Here is a 16582-nt window from a genome sequence, read left to right on the forward strand (position 1 = left end):
AATTAAACTTTTGCAAGCAGGGGCATGGGAGAGGAACCATTTACAGGCTGGATGTGTATATTAAATACAGGTGCCAAACAAGGGATGAAATGTCACTTTCCCATCCAATTGACCAAGTTACACTTGAATTGGTTTAGGGAGGAACTCTGCTTCACATGGGTGAGAAGCTGGTTCCAGAGAAGGGGTAATCTCTGAAATACATACCTATCTCTCCATCAGGTCCTACTTATATCACAAGCAAGGTTTAAGTCTTTAAAATGGGTAATTCTGTTGATGTTTATTTTGTGGATATGCAGGAGATCCATCAGGGTGGGGTCCAACAATGCCTTGTATGTCAAGTATAGCTCTCCCATCAACAGTCTGTAGGAGACAGAGTACAAGAACAGGGATTTGAGGCAGTCTGCATAAGACATGTTACTCATGCCCTTTAATGATTTAGTGAGGAACCTCTGTGGACATTCCAGTTGTTGGATGTGCCTGGCTAGAAACATACCAAAGGGGTCATTGTAGTCAATGACAGGTCCAATGAATGCCAAATATAATGGAACAATGACTTACTTGGACCTAGATGCCATACCTTTGTTTATAAGTTGCACAACAGAATGATTTACTCTCTATTGTAGACACATGATTGTTAAAGGCTAGATTACTACCTATTTGTGTCCGAAGTCCCTAATTACTGAGTCAAATCTTAGGAGTGTGTTGTCAGTATGATAGTTACCAGAGGTGGATTACTTCAAGAAGGCTACTATTATGCAATTCTTGGAATTTAGTTTTAGTCCATGGCTCTGACACCAGTTATTTGTCTGTCTCAGCCCTTCCTAGAGAACATTTGGGTTGGTGCGGGATTCTATGACTGCTGCTAATTTGCGATCATCTGCAAATTTAGTCTGACAGAGGACATTGACATTGACCTTGGCTCCAAGAAAATGCCAAAAAAGACCTGTCCCAGGATCGATCCCTGAGGTACTCCGCTTGTGACTGGCCTCTTTGTACAAGTGGACTTCCCAATTCTAACTTCTTGTCTGTGACGTAGCTGGCTATCCACAGGGTAACATAAGGTTTTATACTTAGTCTTTTGAGTTTTTCAACAATTTCCAAGTGGGGTATTGTGTCAAATGCCTTGGCCAGGTCAAGGTAGGCAGTGTGAACCATTTTACACCCATCCATTGCTTTGGTAATCTTCTCAAAAAAGTCCACCAGGTTGAGTAGGCATGAGCTGCCTTTGGGTTGGGTCCAGTGTCTGGAGGTTTCCTATGTCATTATTGATCATTTCCATGATAATTTCTTCCATGGCTTTGCATGTGAGACTTACGGGTTTGCAGTTTCTTGGGTCTGCAGATGGCCCACCTTTGTGCAGAGGCTGACTGTTGCTCTTCTCCACACATGAAGCATGAATCCTTTTTGCAGGCTACAGTTAAACAGAAATTCCAGATGACCTAATAGGTCATACTTCATACTATTTAGAAGGCATCTTGGGATACTGTCTTGGCCCCACTGATGCAATGTTCTTGGCCTTAGCGAGAGCATTAAGGACCTGTTCCCTAGTGATAATAGGGAGATTTATATTTGATAGTATTTCCTGAGGGGAGGTTGAGGGGAAGAGAGGGGTAAAGTGGCAGATGAATTTGTCGGCTAGTAGGATTGCTATATCTTCTGGCTCAGTATAGGTGGCTCCATTAACAATGAGCTCTGCACATAATTGTGTATTGCTTTTGAGGTTGTGGACATAGCTAAGGAATGCCTTGTGTTTGTCCTTGGCTTGGGTGGCCAAATTTACCTCAAAGTTGTCTTTGGCAAATCTTATTTGTCCTCTGAGTTATTTGTTTACTTTGGTGAGAGTGCTTTTATCCTACTGGGTGCTACACTTCCTATTTTTTGCCATAATTTTCTGTCCTCTGTTTTACAGCCTTTTGATATTGCAATTCCACCAGGGTGGCTTGTTTTTTGAGTTACATTTCTACTTCTTCATGGGGGTACAACTGCATCTATGCAGCCATTAACATGCCTGTATAGCATTTCTGTGAACAGTTCTGTGCAGGCAGCAATGGTCTCAGCATTTATGGGGCCTTGAAATGTTGCCAGGTTGCCACTTAGCAGGAAGTTAGTAGTTCCTAAATATTCCAGTGTTAGCCAAGATTCCAGGTTTTATTTTTACTTCAAGGGAGACCATTTTGTAGTCTGACCTTACCAGAGAAAACATTACACTAGGGGGTGTGAAGCACTTTCCCATATTAGCGAGGAACAGATCCAGTATCTTTGCACACCTGATCAATGTATTGGCAATTTAGTTCAAGGAGTTTGTGTTCATAAAATCCAGGAATCCCTGTGCCTGTACATTTGGTATCATATATGAGTTCTAGTTAATAGTGAGGTAATTAAAGTCACATGTGAATATGGTACTGGGTTGTAGGGCGAGTGTTTCCAATAAGTTTAAATATATGTTATGGGTTTCCTGGGTCATAGAGGATGACCTATAGCTTGCAAGAAAGTGGTACAGGATTTTGCCCACAGTGCTTTGAAGACAGAGAAGCACAAGTGCATTGTCCTGTTTGACCAGCCTTAGTATTTATTTTTAATGTAAATTGAGACACTTCCACCATTAGTGTCTGTATAGTAGCTAGTCTAAATGTGTGGAAGGTATTATAGCCTTGCATTGCCAGCATGCTGTTCACAGCTTTAAACCATGTCTCAGTGACTGCACAGATATCAGCATGCTCTGTGGGGAGGAAAGCTTGTAGGTAGTGGAGTTTTTTTGTTTAGACTCCTAACGTTCAGCAGTAACTTCTTCAGATTTTCTTGGTTTTTATTTGTTATGCCAGAAGTACTTTCAGTTTGTCATTGCTTAGAAAAGGCATTATGGGACAGAACAATGTTTTAGCTAATATTCAAAAGGCTAAAGAAGAGAGGTGTAGGCCATCCCTGGCAAAGCAGCGTGGTCTGTTGACCATCTCCCTCCATGCTGACAAATATTGCACGCCCTTAAAATGACAACAAAAACCAAGCCAATTATTAAAGTCAGTCATCTTCTGTTCATATTGTGGCATCATCCTTAGTGAAGGTAAAATGCTGCTCAAGGCTAGGCTCAGACCAACCTGAAACACATATTCCAAGAGTTGCATGATGTCTCTCTTTGCATAGTCTAGGGAGGTAAGTCTCATGTCATTTACATCCACATGAACTATGACTGAGTCATAACAATACATGTGGTGCAATAATCCTGGCTACTGATAAGCAACTGACTGTGACTTTCTCCTTACTCAACCTGGTGGGAGGGAAACCAGTGTGTCTCACAATGGAGTTTCCAATGACTAGAATGCTGGATTATGTGGTGGCTTGCCTTATGGCTTATAAGTAGATGCTCCATGAGATGTGGCTGTATGTGTTGACATGACTACTGTTTTGACAGAGTACATTTGGGGCTGTCAAGTGTATTTTATTTATGTGAACTTCATCTAGGAGGTCCTTGGGGTTTAGGAAGGCTAAATTTGAACTGTGTGTGATAGGTGCAACATATACATACATGCATACATACATACATACATACATACATACATACATACATACATATCTTTCAAGCATGGGTACTAATGCCCTTCTAGCTTGCCAATATACCAAAACACTTGTACCCATAATAAATGTCCAGGCTGTTCTTAAAGATATCTAAACTAGTGCTTACTTTAATGTAATTTGGTAGTCTGTTCCGAGCATCAGCTACTCTGTCAGAGAACCAATTAGTACACTTCTCATTCCTATAGAATCTTCTACATAGGTTATCTGATGATTCTCTAGTACTTTTTGATAACCCCAAACATTCCCAGAGGTAGTTGTCTATAAATGCCCTATATACCTGAATAAGATCTCCTCTTAGATATCTGTAAGTGACACTGTACAGGTTCGGATATTTTAGTCTTTCATAATAGCTTAAATTTTAACATCCATGGATGTCATTGGTATATTTCTGCTGCATTTTTTCCAGTTTACTCATGCTTGTTTTCTTATAGGGTTTCCATATTGTTATTCCATAAGTTTGGGTCTAATGTAACTTACAAACAATGACTTCATTATTTTTGATTTCCTAGACTTTATAAATCTTTTTATACAACCTATAGTTATATAACTATTTTTAATCAATTGGTTAATATGATTAGAAAAACATAGCTGAATCTACCCACGTACCCAGGTCCTTAAATGAGTCTACAGTTTCAATCACTGTGTGCTGTATTAAATATTCACCTTTCAATTTATGTCTACCAAATTGCATATGCTTAGTTTTGATGTATTTATCAGCATATTATTCTCCTGTGCCCAAATCGTAAATTTAGTCAAGTTCTTGTGCAGATATGCCTTATCTTTCACACATGTAATCAGTTTACCCAATTTCAGGTCATCTGCATATAGAATGCAGAACACTTCAGATGAATATGTTAGGTCTGAAAGATGCAATCTAAACAAGTAAGGGCCTAGGACAGAGCTCTGTGGTGCACCCTGACTGCAACCAAGGATTTCACCTGTCCAGTTGCTGCATGGCTTACAAATAGGGCATGGCAAGTATCATAGGTTCATAGGTTCATAAGTAGGTACTAGGCTATCGGCCCTGGGGCCTATACAAGCCCAGCCAAAAAGGTACCCTTGCTTTTGCCACCCAAGAAAATTATTTTCCTGTGCCACTGTTGAGCAGAGCCACAGAGGTGATCCTGGGGTGAATTTCCTATTTCCCATCCAATCATCAAGATTTTTCTTGAAGAGTGTTAATGAAGAGCTTTGTTTGATATAGATAGGTACTTTATTCCAGAGTATGGGAAGTCTCTGGGACAGGAATCTATCCCTCCAGCATGTTCTGTTTATTGTGGTGACAAGGTTTAGGTCCCTACAGCGTGTAGCTTGGAGGGATTGGGATTTCTTTAAGTGGAGCATGTCCAACAGCTCTGGGTTTGACATAGCTTTGTATGTTAGGCAGAGATCAGCACTGAGTAGGCGATATGCGATGGAGTAATGCTGGAGTTTTTTGAGACGGTCTGCATAGGGCATCTGTTTGAGGCCAGTAATCCTCTTTGTGAGGTATTTCTGTGGCCTTTCCAGTTGTTGTAGATGTCTTGTGAGGTACATAGCAAAAGGGGCGTTGTACTCTATCATGGGTCTAATGAGTGATGAGTAGAGGGGAACAATAACCTCTTTTTTTTCTGGATGAGAAAACTTTTGTGATGAGGTGTGTCACATAGAAGGATTTCCTGACTACTATGGCAATGTGATTATCAAAGAAGACTACAGACCACCCGTGTCCCAAGGTCTCTTATCACACTTTCGGTGTTAAGTATACTACCGCCTATGTTGTAGTTCATGGGTACAGAGTTTTTACCAAAGGGGATGACAATGCACCTTTTTGGCATTGAGCTTGAGGCCATGGTTTTGACACCAGGCATCTGTCTCAGTGAGGCCCTTTTGTAGGATGTCCACATCGTTAGGAGTTTACGCATACAGTGATTGGACAGGTGAAATCCTTGGTTGCAGCCAGGGTGTCCCACAGGGCTCTGCCCTAGGCCCATACAACTAGGTATTGAGTACATCAATACCTAGTTGTGCTAATTTATTGATCATGTGTATTACCGACAGCCTGATTGACATTAGGAGTGCTTTGATGTGAGAACTTTGCCACCAGTGATATTATGTAAATACATCTCTCACATACCATATCAGTTTGTTTGAGAATTAACTGACTGTCAGTAAACATGAGGTAGTTTCTACATTGCCTCAGGATGCCCATATCCACCAAGCTGGTAACATTTGATAGTGGGAAAGTTCATACCCATGACATCAGGCCCTTTTTTATTCATTAGACAGGTATGTGAGGAAGTAGGCTTAATATGCTGAGTGTGCTTTGTGCCTGTGTTGTGTTTTGGAGGTGTTTGAGGTTTAAGTAAGTTAATTTTTAGAACTTTAGCATATGATGGATTATGTGTATTGGGATGGCCTTGGGGACGTCTGATGTATGGTGTACTACTGATGATTTCAGAGTCTGAGTTTACTGTGCTAAGATTTTTGTCTCCAAGGATATTATATGTGTACATCTTTTACACACTGTGTTATGGTGTTTGAGTAATAGATGATCATCAGACAATGTGAGACAATTCATACACTGTCTCATAAAATCCATCTCAATCAGGCTGGCTAGAGAAGTTGTGGGGAAGTGTCGGTCCATGATACTGACAAGAATGACTCTGGGGGCAGGGATAACTATAACTGCTTAGAGTCCGGTTTTAGAATAATGTTTGGATGGACTTGCTACTGAGTATTTACATTTCAGTACAGAACAATTAGCCTGGAATACTTATTCTGCCACCAGCTAGTACCACTAAACTAATTATAGTAGAACAAAATCAATAATTTGATAATAAAATCAGTGCAAGAAGCATCAGTGCACTCAATATTAGACATTTTTTCAAAAGTCTTTTAGCCCGCTGAGTAGTTTAAAAGTTGAGACTTTCCAAAATGAAATAATGTTCTTATTGTCAACAGTCAATAAATGGGGTGGGGGAGGGACTTATGTTGTCAAATTATCATAAGTGGCGGGCAACAACAGATACATTGGGTTTACAAACACAACTACAACTGGTGAGTCGGTGGGAAAATGAAAACCGTCTTTCTCTGACTTGTAGAACTATTAACTGCAACAGTAATTAAGAAAAGCAATCACAGCAAACATCAACTGTGGAATTCACAGACCCTTAGCTCTAAACTGACTGGCCTGAAACTGCCTCAATGCAAAGACAAGTCCAGAACTAGCCTGACACACTCAGTACACAAGAATGAATCCAGAGCTTAATAACAACATTTCAACCACTTAAAACAGCGAAAGTGCAGTGCAGCCATGTACTGGAATAAGTAATATAGGCTTAAAGACCTTAGCTAAATCAGATACAGACTGTTAAAATCAATTTAAAATCAGATCAATAAATAAACACACATCTGTCTTTCTCTGACTTATACAACTATTGAAAAGCAACTGTAATTAAAAAAAATACTTTTCAAGTAACTGTGTCACAGCGAACATTGTATCAGTTGTGCTGCATCCTGATCTGAATCTGAACTGCTCATCTTCCATCTTACTTTCTGCTACTCTGCTTATTCATTTTACAGTCACCCTCTCCAGCACTTTCAACCAATGTGATATGAGTTTGATACCTCTGCACTGCCCACAGTTGTGGCTGTCCCGTTTGTTCTTGAATACTGGCACTAGCATGCTCATTCTCCAGTCATATGGGATATGACTTTCTCTCCATACTGCTACAGGTACCCTCAGGATCCATTTCTCCCCTATCTCACCCAGCATCTTTGTCATATCTGCTGTCACCTCATCTGAGCCTGCTCCTTTCCCTGACTTCATTTTCCTTAATGCTGTTCTTACTTCTTCTATGGTGGGCTCCTCCTCTTTTCACATTGTAGACTGTGCCTGTGGCTGTACAGCTTCTATGTTTTATTTTCTTCATTCAGAAGCTGCTGAATGTCCTCCTTCCATCTATCTTTGGTGTCCTGTGCACAGGTGAGTAGGTTATTGCTGGCATCCCTTATGTAGGGTTTCTGAGGACTATCTTTTATATCTTTCGATCTTTGCCTTGCAACCTTATATAGTTTCTTTGTGCCACCTATTGAGTCACTTTCCAGAAACTGATAGAGTGCCACTGATGACTTCTTCTTTGCTATTGCAACCTTTTTATTTGCGTCTTTGTTAGTCAACCAGTATTCCTTCCTAGCCTGGTCTGTCTTTTCTCCCACTTTTTCCTGCACTCCTTGTTTTTTTCCCATGACTTCCTGGATCTCTGCATTCCATCACCAGCTTTCTTTATGTACCTTATTTCCATACATATCTGTCCTATAGTTCTCATACTACCCATTTTGAGGCACTGCCATTCTTCTTAATTTTCACCTATTTCTTCTTCTGTTTCTTCCTGAACTGTTGTGTTTTCTCTCCAGTCAACTTCAACATCTTCAGCCTGGTCTCTGTTGACCTTAGAGCCTTCTCTGACCACTTCTTGCAGCTGATTGTGGCAATCAGTAGTTTATGCTGTGAACCAACTGTTTAACTGGGGATGACTTTGCTATTGTTGATTCTAACCCCCTGCCCTTTCCTTACTAGGAGGAATTCTACCCGAGTTTCACATTAGCCTCTCTTGTATGCAATCTTGTGACAGTTCCTCTCGCTGAACCATGTGTTGGCCACCATCGAGCATTTTACCAGAGAGAGAAGTCTAGAATGGCCTCTCCTTCTTTATTCCTGTTAACCCACCCATGTGGACCTAGGCAGGCCTCATATCCTGTTCTGTCTGTCTCAATGTGTATTTGGTCACCCATTATCAATACCAGTTTATGTTGTCCTGCTTTATCTAGTAGATCCTGCAACTGCTGTCTGAATGCACTCTTTTGTTCACCATCACAGCCCTGCTGTAGAGCATAGGCTGAGAGTATGAATACTGGCCTATCATTATACAGGTCTCTGATTGGCATGAGTCTGACAGTAATTCTGATGACATCTCCCACTGTCTTCTGAAGCCTCTTCCTCACCACAATTCCTAGTAGGCTCTGGATCCCAGGCCAAGTGGCAATGTCCAGCCTCCTCCTTACCATCATGTCATCTTACCATCCAGTCAGTGAACCTGCATTTAGTGTAGCAATTCTTAGTTAAAAGTCAGAGTAGGCCAGGTCCTGACAAATACCCATGCCCATTTGGCAGCATTAGTCAAGATGACTGGATTATCTAGAGCATATTTTTACACCGACTGGCTACCCCTACCACAGCACACAGTCTGTGGTCTGACTTCTCCTGTCTTGAGGATACTGTGTACCCCAATAAATGCTCAAAGTGATTGTTCTACACAACTCTTTCTCCTATAGATCACCATCTCGAGTATATGCTGCTGCCCACAACCCCATTTCTGGGTGAATTTGGGATGGAAACAGGATGTTTTTCAGAGGTGATAGGGATCCCACAGAGACACAGAGAGAACACACAAACTCCAAATAGGCACTGGTTGGATGTCAGGATTGAACATTATACCTTATGGATGGAAGGCAAAGACCTTAATCATTATGGCAACTTGTCATAACCCATGCTGTAATCGCAGACCTATCATAAACTAACATAAAGAGTAGCTATACAAAATATACTAAACTGAGACAAGCATCCTCCATCAACAGGCTACAATTGCTGCCATGCAATATGTAAATGAGTTAACTTAGTACTTTCAGAATTATCATAGTAAAATATATATGTCAGTTTCATTTTGTCATGTACAGCCCTGATTGACTGGGTAGGTAAGCACTATTAAATGTTTGAAAAGAGGCATAAATGTTTCTGTGCCTACTTAAAGGTGTATGTGGCTAGAAATCTTACAGTCCTTCTAACTGCTTGCCTGTTATGGTTCTTATGTTCATAATATCTTGCTTCGTACCATAAACTCTCTGTGTCAGTCACTTAATCCAGCAACTAACATGTTTTTTTTTGTCAAAAACAATGATCTGAATCCCTCCATTTCACCTGGGTGTGACCAAGATAAATGCCTTGCTGAGCTCCAGGAAGATAATATTTACCATGATTCCCCTGTAGACCTATAGGGTAAACCAATCATAAAACTGAAACAGACTTGACTGGCAACTTCTTCTGTCCATAACTGCTGTGTTGGAGACTGTTTTCCTTTATGAAAATAAAAAAAACAATCACTGTGGTATTTCCAAAGTCTCAAACAACCCACTAAACAAGCATAGTGGGTTCAAAAACAAAACAGTGTAAGAAACTTCTCTGTGTAGAAGATTTTCAATACATATATATCTAGTTAATCAGTGAATATTAATCAGATCAGATAATGGTAGTAGAAGTAGCAAACTTAAACTTGTCCTAGGTCAAATAATAATAATAAAAAATATATAATTTGAAATATTGTACAGAATTATTAAGTACTCAAAAGTAATCCAAGCAGGGTAGGGAGTCTGTTTCCAGTCGAAAATCCTTTATTACGTACACAGACAGGCGATCCAAGTAAAACAAAAATAACAGAGTAATAGTTTCCTCAAAAGTTTTCTAACTATATATACACTTTTTATCAGGCAAGGGAGTGGTTTATTGTGCTGTAAAACAAAGTGTTATTGGTACACATGTTAAATTCACATCCCTTCCCCCCATCAGTGTGACATTCGAGCTGGTCCTGTCCTACTTAGTATTTGTCATAATAATATAACCCCTATGTACTTTAAATAAAATTAATAATGATGTGGTACCTCTAATTTAACCAGATTATTAAGGAGATTATTACGTCTGTGATTTTATACAAGACAATATCTTACTTGGCTGGAAATATATAAACCTTAGACTATTTGGCAATCAAAAACTATATATAAATATATACATATACACTTTGCATGTAAAAAATCCAGTGTAAAAATCATATTCTATTTTTATAACCTATTATTAGCAAAGATTGCTTTCATCCTTCCAGACTTCTTCAGGTCTGTGTATAAGAACCCTAAAAGCTATCTACAAAAATAGTATTGTATAATTAGTATTGTTATTACACATCATTTTGAATAAAGTGGAAAAAGAACAAGAAAAAGAAAAAAAATGCATGATGATGCAAACAGAATATAAACTTAAATTAAAACTGATTTAACATGGTATTTAACATGGTATTTAAACCCAAATGGAAGAATAAATTAAATAAAGATGCAAAGTTTTTGCAGAGACTTGGGCTTCAAAGTAAATTTACATTTCTGGGCATTTATTTGCATAGAAAAGGGTGACAAAACACACCAGTTTGATTCCCTGGTAGAAGTGGACAGATTTTTAAATGGGGATGGGGTTAGAAAGCCCATCTCATACACAGTGGTTGTCCAGTCCATAGTATCTCCACCCAACATGCAGAATAAGAGAGAAAGGTCAGCATCACTCTTGCCCAAGAAATCAACTGTTGGAAAAAAGGTAGGCAACAGAGAGGGCCATCTCTGGAATCTGCCTACAAGAGTGGGAAGTTGTGTGGCTCGGTTTGTTTAGAAAAGAGGATCATGATAGTGGTAGAGAAGTATCTCAAACTGTCAGGGCAGCTGCTGCCATGGACACCCTTTGTCCTAGTTCAGCCTGCTTTTTTCTGCAGATTCTACTTGAGGAACTGGATTTGATCAAGAAAGTTTGGTATGAGCAGTCTTCATGCAAGGACATGGAGAGTTCCTTCCCAATCCCAACTTGAAAAACAGATGCACATGTGTACAGCAGGATTTGATGTGTAAATGTGAAGGTCTTTGGGACATATCATGGTTGAGTCATGATGTGTTGGGCAATTCAGGAGATGATGGTGTTCTTTTATAGTGAATGATTAACCTTTTTTTGATCTACAGCCACACAATGCTGCAAGGTTGTGGAGGGATGCCTTACCACTCCACGTTGCTGGAGCATATTCAGTAACAGTAATATGGATTAATCAAGTCTATGTATGTGGGGAACCTGGGTATCAAATTATACACTGGTGGAAAATGCATAGGAGGGATAAGATTGCTATTCTATTCACCAGTGACCTGGCTTATTACATGTGCATGAGACACATTTTATAGGCATTCAGTTAAATCTGTGAACTTGCTGAATTTGGGTGATGTACAATTTACTCATATTAGAGTTTTTTTATGCATCCAAGCAGTGAACTCAGGTACTTGGTTACATTTGTTTCTCTCTGATTGTTACTAGTTTAGCAAGTTATGTTTTTTTGACAATCTATCTCTGTCTTTTGTGTCGCTACTTTATTCCTGAATTGTAGTGATCTAGTATTTCTTTTTCTTTCATTTTCCTTTCCTGTTATTTATTTATGTATGTATGTATGTATGTATGTATGTACATACGTATGTATGTATGTATGTATGTACGTACTTATGTATGTATGCATGTATGTATGTATGTATGTACGTATGCATGTATGTATGTATGTATGTATGTATGTATGTATGTATGTATGTATGTACGTACGTACGTATGTATGTATGTAGGTATGTATGTACGTACGTACGTATGTATGTATGTATGTATGATATACGTATGTATGTATGTATGTACGTACATATGTATGTATGTATGTATGTATGTACGTATGTATATATGTATGTATGTAAGTACGTACGTATGCATGTATGTATGTACGTACGTACGTATGTATCTATGTACTTATGTATGTATGTATGTATGTATGTACGTATGTATGTATGTATGTATGTATGTATGATGTACATGTATGTATGTATGTATGTATGTACATGTATGTATGTATGTATGTATGTACATGTATGTATGTATGTATGTATGTACATGTATGTATGTATGTATGTATGTACATGTATGTATGTATGTATGTATGTACATGTATGTATGTATGTATGTACGTATGTATGTATGTATGTACGTACGTATGTATGTATGTATGTACACACGTACGTATGTATGTACGTACTTATATATGTATGTATGTATGTATGATGTACGTACGTATGTATGTATGTATGTATGTATTTATTTATTGCCACTTGTTTACTGGGAAAGCCTGACTGAGTCATGTCCTTTTTCATCAGATACCCAGGGAGAAAATCCCCATTATACAGGCATTATAGGCACCATTTCATTGTTTCATCATTTACAGGTGTTTCAGTCATTAGAAATAGTTCCATTTTTCTGAAATCTTTGATATCAGTAACATCATTTATAGTTCCAATTAACGGGTTGCACATGAATATATTTTTTTAAATACAGGGAGGTCTATGCAGTGCAATATCATCAGTATGGATAGATTGTCAGGTTTTATGTCAGAATATTTGTTACTATAAAGACTTGTTCAAAATCTAGGACATAGTTAGAAAAGATAAAGACAGCAGCCCAAAGAAAGGAAGGAGGGAGGAGGCATTAGGACTATAAAGGAGATGAGATGGTAGAGGAAGGCAGGGTTATGACAATAGTACATTACATTGTGTGCAGCAGAAAGTTATGGCACAAATTCATTTAACTATAGTAGTACTAGTTTAACCAGGAGTGGTGCAGGTGCACAGCCATTTATCTGTCAAGTGTTGGATCAGTTGGCATTTAAAGTCTTTCAGGTTGCAGACTGTTCTTAAGTCAATTGGAATGGTATTCTAGCTGTTAGCAATGCAGTGTGAATAGATGGAGTATCCTACATTGTTGTTAGGTTTAGTTATGGAGAGTAATGATTTGTCAGGGAAGTGTAGAGGCCTCTTAGTAGTATAGAATTGAATAATGGAGTGAAGAGATGGGCATTTTTCAGGACTATGCAGTAGTCTGAAGGTTATAATCAATTGTGAGTGCAATAGAGAATTATTTAGTTTGAGACAGTTTAGTTGTTTACAGAGTGACAGCAATGTTGGTTGGTTGCAAATTTGGTTACTTTATTGTAGCATTGTTCTAGTTTGGGTGACAGAGAGGAGTTGAGATTGATTAGGATAGGACAGGCATACAACAGAGTGTGCAGTAGCAAAGAAATGCCTATGTTTTATCTAGCAGCATTGGTAAGGTAAGTACCTATGTTTTATATAGCAGCATCTGTAAGGTAAGTACCTATGTTTTATACTAGCAGCATCAGTAAGGTAAGTGTTTTACTGTACAGAGACAACCTAACTTTTGATGTGTCTTCTTTTTGGCTTGCTAAAGGTGGAGATCACATTTCAGGTGGTCACCCATAAAAACACCTAGAAGTCTGCAGTGGGGTACCAGTTCTATATTGGTCTTGTTGGATGACAGTATATTAAAGATAGTTTTTTGGGAGGAGAGAGAGTTGGGGGAGAACAGTTGCAGTTTAGAGGTGTTTTTTCAGATTTGGGAGGAGTTATGAGTTGTTGAGCCTAGTTTCTATGGAGAAGAAGGATTTCTGGATGAGTGTTTGAAGCATGAGTAGTGTCCTAGTAGCACATATTAGCATTAAGTCATCAACGTATTGTAGGCCACTGTGGCTGCTGTGTTTATATCATTTATAAATACGTTAGCCATTAGTGGTCTTGGGATGGAGTCTTATGGGACTCTGATGGGGGTCTGTATCAGTTAATTGAAAGCTTAATTGAGCAAATCACTATTTGTCAAACTGACTTCAGTAAAAGCTCAATTAATCAAACGATTGTTTAAGCAAATTTTTTTCCCAGGGAAAGGACATGGTTGTCCATCATCGGGAATTTTCTCTTTTCCTAACTATAGTGCAATCTTGGAGTTGGTATATTTAGTTAGGGGTGTGGGGGTGAAGCCCACTTTGCAGAGTTTTAAATTTTGTTTTGTTTGTTAAGGTCGGTGGGTGGGCAACTGTTTTTTTTTCCCCTAGGAAAATGTTCACTTAAACGATTGTTCACTTAATTGAGCTTTAGCTTAAGTCAGTCCAACAAATAGCGATTTACTCAATTAAGCTTTTGATTAAATGATTTAGACCCCTCGGATGGATATAGGAAGGGAAGAGGAGAAATAATCTCGCTATTTCACTGCTTGGGACCGACCTGTTAGTGAGGCAACTAATTAACCAGTTAAGTGACGAGGGTGAAAGCTCATAGGTACAGAGCTTAGTTAGAAGAATTTGATGACTGACTCTGTCAAATGCTTTGGATAGATACCGGAATAGGGCTGAGGTTAGACGACCTGCATTTCTTTTGTAATTTATTATATTTGTGAACCTTAGAAGGCAGTAGTTGTAGTGCTTTGGTCTGAAACCATATTGTGAGGGAGAGAGAAGGTTATGAGAAGTAATACATGTAGTAAGTTGAGAGTGAATGCATCTTTCCAAGATTTTGGATAAGGGTGAGAGAATGGCGATTGGTCTATAGTTTGTGAGCCTGTTTGAGGAGCCAACTTTATGAAGGGGTATTATGCAGGATTTTGTCCACAAGGTGGGGGCATGTTTTTTTCTTGCATAGAACAGTTTATTAAAATTGAGACAAGCTATGCAATGCTATCTGCAGTGAGTCTGAGGTATTCAGATGGAAGTTGTTGTCTTAAGGGTATGTAGGTTTTTTTTAATTGCAGCTGTTGGCACTGGAGTGAGTGGGAAGGTCTGTTGTGGTTTCAATGATTGGAGTTAGACTATACTGTAATTAATACTGCAGGTTGGCATCCAAGCGAATCAGAACACATTGGAAGAATGCAGCACAAGACTGCCTAGAGTTGTCCTTCTTACCTTGGAATGTGAAGGGGCTGTCAATGTCAGTGAAAGCAAAAGAGGCTGTTACACTATTTTTAAGATGGGGGTACACATTATCATTCTACAGGAGACAAAACCAAAAAAGAAGCAGGAGCACAAGTTCCTTACTCACTGGAAGGAGCATTGCTTTTATGCTAGTGTAACAACTGCAAGGTTAGTGGTAGCAATGCTAATTCACCAGACAATCACTTGGATGGTACAGAATATCAGGTGTGAACCAACAGGAAGGTAGATAGTGATTAACTTAGTTACACTGAGAAGGCTACTTTGATTAGCATATTTCTATGGCCAAATTAGGAGGATTCAAACCCACTTTAAGGTCTATGATCAGTGCTGTTGAGGGTATACAGACAAGGGGCAGCATTCATCTTTGGCGGAGATTTCAATGCAGTTTTAGACCCAACCCTGGATAGAATCTCATTGGGCAGAATCAGGCTGCCACATATGAGATTGGGTGTGCTCAACCATATGGAACCATGGGAATCTTCTGGTGGAATGGCATCATGGGAACATCATGGAAGAATGTCATCAAGGGAACTTCATGGAAGAATGGCATCATGGGAATATCCTGAGGATATTTCATGTTGCACTGTTAAAATGTATCTTTCGCATGAGGGGAGAAGCAAGCTGCCTTGATTTCTGGCTAACTAGCTTGGCATCTAAGAAAATGGAAATTGATTCCCAAATAGTTGCAGGACCCCTCTCTGACCACTGATTAGTCTTATCACAGGTAAAGATATTGGGCCAACATTACTCTAGGGTGAAATGGAGACTGGAACTTCTATTGCTATCAGGTGCAGCCAACCAAACTTTCCAGTCACAAATTATTCATGGCCATTGGGGAACTTTTGCTGAACATTTATTAGAGTTATGAGTCAGTTTCAAACAGCTGCTCAAGGTTTCTTCATGAAATCACAAAGCAAGTAACAAAATGGAAGAAATGCATGGAATGAACACAATCTCTGCCAGGATAGAGGAAACAGAGAAGCATTATTCCTGGGATGGGTGGTCTAATAAGGAGCTCTGTTGGCTGCTGAAAAACATAAGCAAGGATTCAAATGACAACAGTGCACCCACACTATCGCAAGATGGAACAGATATAAATTAGTCATCTAGGGAAAGGGCATCACCACTACTTATCTACTAGCCAATAAATGCAGTGAACACCTTAAGAGGGCTTCTATCCCCACTCTGATAAATGAGGACGATCAAGTGATCACCAACCTGGATTTACAATATTGGCAGGTGACTACAGGAAGACAGTCAGTAAGGTGGGAATTCTGACTAAGGTTTGTATGGTTTTCTTCTACTCATTGGTCCAGACCATGGCAGATAACAGCTGAGCAGGTTGCAAGGTTAAGGTGTCCAATTATCGT

This window comes from Protopterus annectens, chromosome 15.part0, assembly GCF_019279795.1.
Source record: "Protopterus annectens isolate FY-2018-M chromosome 15.part0, PAN1.0, whole genome shotgun sequence".
Taxonomy (NCBI): Eukaryota; Metazoa; Chordata; order Ceratodontiformes; family Protopteridae; genus Protopterus; species Protopterus annectens.